Source organism: Oenanthe melanoleuca, chromosome 13 (genome assembly GCF_029582105.1).
Source record: "Oenanthe melanoleuca isolate GR-GAL-2019-014 chromosome 13, OMel1.0, whole genome shotgun sequence".
Lineage (NCBI taxonomy): Eukaryota > Metazoa > Chordata > Aves > Passeriformes > Muscicapidae > Oenanthe > Oenanthe melanoleuca.
This window is the reverse complement of record NC_079347.1, coordinates 7,438,223-7,446,485: the sequence shown is the minus strand read 5'-3', so window position 1 is coordinate 7,446,485 and position 8,263 is coordinate 7,438,223. Positions and strand designations below refer to the sequence as shown.

General features: G+C 55.4%; 1 protein-coding gene across 2 annotated transcripts in view; it reads left to right on the top strand.

Annotated features, from left to right (window-relative positions):
- Window positions 1–3,083: 3,083 nt before the first annotated feature.
- CYFIP2 (cytoplasmic FMR1 interacting protein 2) overlaps window positions 3,084–8,263 on the top strand; it is a 48,806-nt gene continuing 43,626 nt past the window's right edge. For both annotated transcript variants that reach the window (XM_056502363.1, XM_056502362.1), the window contains exon 1: window positions 3,084–3,240. The gene's annotated coding sequence lies outside the window, so the exon portion shown is untranslated. The remainder of the gene's footprint in view (window positions 3,241–8,263) is intronic.

The following is an 8,263-nucleotide window of genomic DNA, read 5'->3' as shown; positions in this document are numbered from 1 at the left end:
ATATATGTAATTTATTACATAGACACCAGATTTTTAGGTCTAAATATCCATTATGGGGCTTTAAATTCTCTGAATCTTTATAAAATTGGGGGTGGTAATACCTGAATGCTCCCAGAGGGTGTTTCCCCTTAATTTACAGGGCACTTCAGGAATCTCTAAAGGGCAGTGCCAGCATAACTGCATGATACCAATGCACTCTAACACAGTCTTCCCTCACCACAGCAGTGTCTAAGGCAAGTTCAGGTGGGTGCCCTTCATGTGGCTTGATCAGATCCATTCCCCACAAAGCAGAGGTGAGAATTGCAGTCTCCCACTGCAAAGTGAGTCACCTTTCCCTGAACACCCCTTCCCTGCCTCCCTAGAAAGCATTTCCAGCGTGCTGAACGTTTCAGCTGCTGCCCCTTTGCCTGGCTGGGTCTCTCCAGGTGGGAGGTTGTGCTTGTCCCCCAGGTGGGTGCACAGCTCTGCACACTTGGCTGGAGCCAGGGCCAAGGCTGTGTCCCAGCATGTCCCCAAGCTGCTGCTGAGCTGGCCAGGCACAGGCACAGCCAGGCTGGAGCCCCTGCTAGCAGAAGGCAGTCAAGCAGTAACCTCATCTAGAAAGAGCAGCTGATGCTTCTCAGTGGAGACCAGGGACTGGAGCGTGGCAACATTAACCATGAAAAGTTCTTTTCTGGGCATGGGGCAGTCCCCCTGGGGATGTGGGTGTTGTTCCAGGGCACAATTACCTTAAAATCAGGTCTGAAAAAAAAATCTGGAATTACCTGAAGTATTTTTAATGAACCTGTTTTTATGTGATGTTTGGCATTGTCCCTCTCTGAATGCTTGTCAGCACAGCAGGATTCAGGTGACTGGCTCTGCTAAAGCTCACTGGGCAGCCACCACAAATTCATCTGTGTTCTTGTGTTCAGCTCACCCCAGCATCGTGTTCTCTCTCCTCTCCACACACTGGTGCACTCACTGCTGCTGGAGCTGCATGGGGCTGCCCTTGCTGTCATTGTCCCCAGCCTGCAGAGAGATCTGCAGGACAAATGCAGGGAAGCTCATCCCATCCTCCTACCAGCTAAGGCAATATGGAGCAGAAAACCAAAATAGTATCACAACATTCATGGAATTCCCATCACACTGAGCCTGCCTGATAGTGGGACCAGATTAAACTGTGCAAAAAAAAAGCCCACAGCAGTCTTTTCTGCCAGTTTTATTGAACTAACCTTGTTTCACCCATGACCTCAGAATTATGTTTGCTGTTAAATCTTTTGTGCCTGCAGTAACAATGCTCACTCACTGAATTTTTCTGATAAGTATTAAATAGTTAAAAGAGGAATGAAACACTACAATGTGTTCTAGTCAAGGGTGAGCTAGAGTCATAGATATCACAGAATCATAGAATAGTTTGGGTTGGAAGCAACCTTTAAAGGTCACCTAGTCCAACTCCAAAAGAAGAAATGCTATGCAGGGAAAGGTTCTATGCCCAGGGATTTATTGATACATTTTTTCAGGTGTGAAACAAAGCAACTTCCTAGGATTATTCTGCAGCTTTTCCAGTTTGCAGACCCCAGTGCCTTCAGCCACGGCATCCATTCAAATCCAGCAGAAGATCTGCAGTGTAAACCTGGTGTCCAAGCTTCCCTGCAGAGCCAACAGACACCCACAGGAAGCAAGCACAGCCTCACACATTCATGGATAACAGCAGCAGCCTCTGAGGAATTGGAGGGGCCACTCTAACCCAGGAAAGGCCAGGTAGCAATCTGATTTTAGGCCCATGCTGAGGAAAGGGGCAGTGCCAGGGCTGCCACAGAAATATGTCTAGAGCTGTACCCAGACTTTGGTCAATCCTTGGGTATCCACCAGTTATTCAACAAACAAGACAGCTCCATACAGGGTTTATATCAGTGCTCATGAGGCAGCCTCCTTCTGAAAGCTGTGAGTTTGGATTTCACAGTACATCTGAAGAGCTGTATTACAGCTTTAAGCAGAAGTACAAGCACGACTGGAAACTTGTCCTTGAAAAAAAAAAAAAAAAAAAAAAAAAAGCCAGATACCAAAAATGCCAAAAGGAAGACCTTTTGGATTGGGTGCTGACTCAGAAGAGGATTGGAGCAAAGGTGCTGCCTTCAGGTTTTCATCCCCAACATGCTCAGCATCCGAGGCTCTGTATGTTTCCTGTACGCGTATGTATTCTGCCACCAGGGCGTTTGTTAAGATGGTAGGTGCGCCTAGCAATGGTCCCGAGGGGCAGAACACCTGCGACCCAGCGAGCCCAGCAGCAGCCAGATGGAGCATCCCAGCCTGGTGCTGCTTTCTCACGGAGCCAAACCCACTGTGCCAGCACCACGCTCCCGAGGGGCTGCTGCAGCCGCCCATGCTCTCTGTCCTTCATTCCCCGGGGGTGCTGGCGGCCTCTCCCTCCCTCCCGGGAGCCCCCAGCCCGAAGCTCCCCGAGCGGGGGGAACGCCACCCTGGCTCCGAGAGGGCAGAGCTGCAGCCCTTGTTCCTGTCCCAGCCCCCGTCCCGATCCCAGTCCCAGTCCCGCTCCCAGCCCCGTCCCCGCTCCCAGCTTCACTCCCAGCCCCGTCCCCGCTCCCAGCCCCGGTCTCGTTCCCAGTCCCACTCCCAGCCCCGCTCCCAGCCCCGGTCCCATCCCGCTCCCAGCCCCGGTCTCGTTCCCAGTCCCACTCCCAGCCCCGCTCCCAGCCCCGGTCCCATCCCGCTCCCAGCCCCGGTCTCGTTCCCAGTCCCACTCCCAGCCCCGGTCTCGTTCCCAGTCCCACTCCCAGCCCCGGTCTCGTTCCCAGCCCCACTCCCAGCCCCGGTCTCGTTCCCAGCCCCACTCCCAGCCCCGCTCCCATCCCGCTCCCAGCCCCGGTCTCGTTCCCAGCCCCGCTCCCAGCCCCGCTCCCATCCCGCTCCCAGCCCGGTCCCCGCTCCCGGCCCCGGTCTCGTTCCCAGCCCCACTCCCAGCCCCGCTCCCATCCCGCTCCCAGCCCGCTCCCCGCTCCCGGCGCGCATCCCCGCGCCGCGGTGGGAGGAGCGCCCGCTCCGCTCCAGCCCCTTCCCGCGGCGGGGCCCGGGCTCCCCCCGCCGCTCGCCGTGCGGAGGGGCCGGCGGAGAGCCGCGGAAGTGCACTTGCTGCAGCCATTTCCTGCTCTTTGTGCGGGCGGCGCGGCGCGGAGCGGAGCGAGCGGAGCATCCCCCGCGGAGCATCCCCGGAGCGCCGGGCACCGCACCCGCCGAGCGCAGGTGAGCGGGCGGGCGGGGGCGCGGGGCTGCGCGGGGGCTGCGCGGCTCCGTCCCCTCCTTCCCCTCTTTCCCTCCATCCCTCCATCCACCCCGGGGCTGTGCCCGCCGCCGAGCCCCATCTCCTGGGGCGGGCGGAGCGGGGCAGGTGCGGGCGCGGCGGGCGGGCCGGGATGTGCGGGATGTACAGGATGTACGGGCCGGGATGTGCGGGATGTACAAGCCGGGATGTGCGGGGTGTACAGGATGTACGGGCCGGGATGTGCGGGATGTACAAGCCGGGATGTGCGGGGTGTACAGGATGTACGGGCCGGGATGTGCGGGATGTACAAGCCGGGATGTGCGGGATGTACAGGATGTACGGGCCGGGATGTGCGGGATGAACGGGCCGGGATGTGCGGGATGTACGGGCCGATATGTGCGGAATGTACAGGATGTACGGGCCGGGATGTGCGGGATGTACGGGCCGATATGTGCGGAATGTACAGGATGTAGGGGCCGGGATGTGCAGGATGTCCAAGCCGGGATGTGCGGGGTGTAGGGGCCGGGATGTGCGGGTTATACGGGATATATGGGATATATGGGATATATCCCACAATGCCCCGAGCTACCTGCGGCGCTCAGCCTGCCCGCCCGCAGCCGCCGCACAGCGCCGGGGAAAAAAATAGCGCAAATCCCCCTTGTCCTCCCCCCGCCCCGCATCGGCAGCAGCGGGAAGGGCCGAGCCCCGGGCGCTGCAGGCCCCGCCAGCCAAGCCGGCGTGGCGGCGGAGCCGGAGAGCGGGGCGCGCAGAGGATGCTGACGGTGGGGGAGCGGCTCCGGGAGCGCCCGTGGCGTGGAAATGCGGTGTTGCAGGGGGATGAGGGGGATGCAGGCAGCGCCGGAGGCACGGGCAGCGCTGGGGTTGGGGGCTGGAGCGGCGGCCGCAGGTCCGGGCAGCGCCGGGGGTCCGGAGCCTCTCCCGCCCCGTGCCCGTGCCCGGGCAGCGCTCGGGCAGCGCTCCTTTGTGCGCAGCTTTGCCCCGCTGCCGCTGGAAATGCCGCTGGAAATGCCGCTGGAAATGCCGCTGGAAATGCCGGGTGCCAGCCGCATCCCTCCGCGGGGAGCGGCCGGCAGCGATGCATGGATGGATTCCGCAGGAAATCTCCGTGGGTTGGAAGGACCGGGAGGAACGGGAGGAGGAGGAGGAGAAGCAGCAGGCAGTCGGTGCTCGCTGCGTGGCCAGGCTGTTCTGGAGAAGGGGGCAGGGTGCAGGGTTTGTGCTGTCAGGGGCCCCCTTTGCCATCTGCCGCTCCCCACGGGGGGGTCCTGCCTGCGGGCTTTGGATCACAAAGGTCTCAAAGAATTAGGCTGAGTGGCTGAAGCCTCTGCACCCTCCCGCCCTGAGATACCGAAAGAAAAATCACCCTCACGTTATCATGGTGACAGTAGTCCGGGGTTAGTCACAGAGATGGGTGACTGGCCCAGTGTTCTGGTGTCACAGCCATCTAATTCCGTGCTAATTCCCTGCAAAGAAAAATTCTTCCTTTTCTCTGTACAGTTGATTGTTATTCATGAAGCCCAAGGAATAGGGGAAAATTTTCCGTTTTCTGGTATCTGGAGTAAAGCAGAATATGCTGAATTCATTTTCGCTGAATTAAATTTTGTTAACAAACAGTTACCATCTTTGCATGAGAAGTGGGAAGATTGATTTTGAAAGATCAATAATTGGTCAACTGTTAACAATGCTGGCCTGTATGGTTTGGTTTCTCAAGAAGTGCTTTAACTCTCAGCAGTGGGTTGCTTATAAACTTGCTCTAAATTTTTCAACTCTATTGGAAATGTAGCTTCATATACTCATCTCCTTCCTTGACCCGCTTTCTTTGGCACCAGAAAAAAAAAATATTGTTTAGTTATTCTAAAAGAAATTCCAGGATAATTGTGTTGCTGAGAGACAAGGATGGTGCAAATGCTTGTAACTCAGCCCTAATGGGATGGCAGAAAACACAGAATGGAGATAGAGAAAAGCAGCTTCAGGAGTCATGCAGTTTGGCTTCCTTTTTTTAATAAAAAGGGTAATTTCACGGTTATTAACATCAGTGTCTGTGTAGAGCAGAGGCCCAGCTCTGCCAGCCTCACTCACTCTGCAAAGAACCTCCTGATTGTGGTGGTGGTTGCAATTACAAGTCCTGTGCATTTTAGGCAGGAGTCAAACCAAAGTTTTGCACTGTGAAGTTATTTTTTATTAAATATATGTTGGTGGCCAGGCTTCTTTTTCTTCCTGTTGCTGTCAGGCATTGATTACCAGAAACTTGGATTTTATGCAATTGACACTTCATTCTACTGGGTATTTGTTGAGCCAGGATAGTGCCTGCCCACTGATTTGATGCTATTTTTGGAGAAAGAGAAAGAAGCATTCTCACAGGGGTAAAACTAAATTCAGTGACTTTCCCAGGTTCGCCAGGGGCTGGGAATCAGAGCTGGAGAAGAATCTCAGATCCTCAGAGGGTGACCAGGTTTGTCTTCCTTTTCTACATTGCCACCTCCCCAGCAAAAGCATTTTTGCTGCTCACCTCACCCCAGGCTCACAGGGCTTGGACTCTGGGCAATTCCCATTTTTTCTTGCCTCCTTTCCTGCTCTTGGTACCTACTACACTGCACCAATAGTTCTGGGCAAGCATTTTGGTGGGGAAGGCAGGAGATGCCCTGTCAATTCAGCCAGCTGGGATGTCCATCCTCCCTCCTCAGCCTTCCTGTGCTGCCTGTGGGATCTGGTCCCCAGGTGCTGCCGCAGCAGTCCCTGTGTCAGGAATTCTTCCTTTCCCTGATGGGCCCTGCCTGGCTGGTTGCCCTGCAGGGTCTGAAGCCCCAGGTCCTCTGTGTGATCATTTGGCTTTAGCAGGTGTGGAGATGGCCAGAGGGCTTGCAGCTGAGGTGTGGGAAGGGGATGGGGAAGTTTCTGCTGCAAATGAGCAGAAAGTGTGGGCAACACTGCACCCATTAGCACTGATGCTCATGAGCAGAAGGGATAAACAGCCCAGTGCATCCCTGCCTGGGGTTTCACAGAGGTGGGGCTGGTTTCTGCCAGACTCACCTTCAGTTTTGCCAAAACATATAGGACTGGAGGAACTTTGGCTTCCAGAGAAGCCTGGTTTTTCCAGAGAACCAGGGGCAGGTTATAGAGGTGTTTTCTGGCAGTCTGTGAGTCCAGAGAGGCAGGAAGTGCTGTGGGTGTGCAGGGAAAACCTCACCCCACTGTGCACAGGGACCAGCCCCACACCTGGGCACGCTGCTGTGCTGCTCCCTGCTTGGGGGAGCCACCTGTGCCCAGGCACTGCCACCAGGCCACCACCCTGGGCTGTCTCCTCTTCCCAGCACAGCCACCCACCCCAAACCCAGCTGGTGGATGGCAGTTAAGGGTTTTTGATGAGTGTCCCCAGGAATCCCTGAGTTCCCTGAGCTGGAGCCACTGCCAGATTATGTCAGAGCTGCCCCCTAGTCTCTGGACAGAGGGGATGGAGCTGGATTTACAGGACTGCCCCAGCATGATGTGGTTTTGTCCAGGAAGGGGTGAGGGGTTTTAGCAGGGGTCTGGGGGAGTAGAACTTCAGCTGCCATCCTCTCTGGATGTTCTGGGGGATGGTCCAGGTCTGCTGGCCCTGGGCCAGTGGCCCCTCTGTCACACTGTCTGTGGCTGTGTGCTATGGACACAGGGCCCAGGGGAAGTCCTGGCTGACCACGCTGTTCCCTGGAGCTGCTGTTGGGTTCCTGGTTGGTCTTAAGGAAGGGTGGAGTGGAAACTGGAAGTCCCCATAAAAACTCATGTGTTAAACCCTCAAAGTCTGTAGTTTTCCAGCTGCATCTGGATCCTTGCACTGCTCAGCCATGGCAAAGCATGGGCTGGGGGCTGATTGCACCTCTCACTTGGTTTGATGCATTCTTTTCTGTTCATGTATTTCTGCACCTGCCTGTTTGAGTGCAAGATTTTTAGGGTAGGGACTGGCTTGGGCTCCCAGGTGTGTGCAGTGCCTGGCACAGCAGGACCCTGATGCTGGGTTGGGTACTCTTTCTCCTGGGGTGGCCCAAGCAGCAGCAGTGATTTTGTCCCTTGAGCTGCGGAGCTCTTGGGGTGTCACAGGGTTGTGGGAGTGCCATTGCAGCAAATGGACAACACCTTGCACAAATAGCCTTAGAATTGGACTTGGAGAAAAATGGGGAATGAGCCCAAATGAGCAGCCACAGCCCTCAAAGCTATGAAATGGAGTTTTGCCTGAGTTCAAGCCTGAAGTGTGTAATGAAGCATGAGTGAGTAGCCAGGAGTGTTGTGGGATCCCAGTGGTGAGTCCTGAGGTGCTGGAGGATGGTGGTGGAGCATGGTGGGCAGTTCTGGGTCTATTTTGGGGCTGGGCAAGCTGAGCCTCCCCCGTGCAGAGCAGCCCAGGGAGCCACAGGCAGGGAGGAAGCTGCAGACATGTAATGTCTGGGTTTGACAGTTGCTACCAAGTGTAACAGGAAACCATTTTACCAGACAGGGGTGAAGAAGGAAACAGAAATTTGAGTGTGGAGGGGAAAAGCTGCTTGAGATTTTGCTTTTTTTCCAGGCACTCATTTAATGATATTTCAGCTGCAGGTACAACCAAACCTGTTTCTCAGCTGCCTGGTGCCTTGGGGAGGCATTTGTGGAGCAGGAATGAGTTTTGCCAGGCTCACACATATTCCTGCAGCCCAGGATGATGAGGCACAGCTACATCTCCCTCTTATGACTCCAGGGGTGAAACCACCCCAGGAGTGCACACTGTGCCTCCCCCTTTGCTGGGTGTGTATCTATCCATGGACGTCCCAAAGCCTGTAAATAAATATCTGTAAATAAAAAGCAAACTTATTTTCTTGGAAGCAGGGGGGATGCTGTTGTTGTACTCGAGGGAGATTCTGCTGCTGTTGTATTTTGTGCTTGTGCAAACGCTGCTGGAGCCTTGTGTCCTGCTTGCTATCGTGTCTGGCAAAAAAAGTTGCAAAAGCTTAGAGAAAAGCCAAAGAGATGATTAAA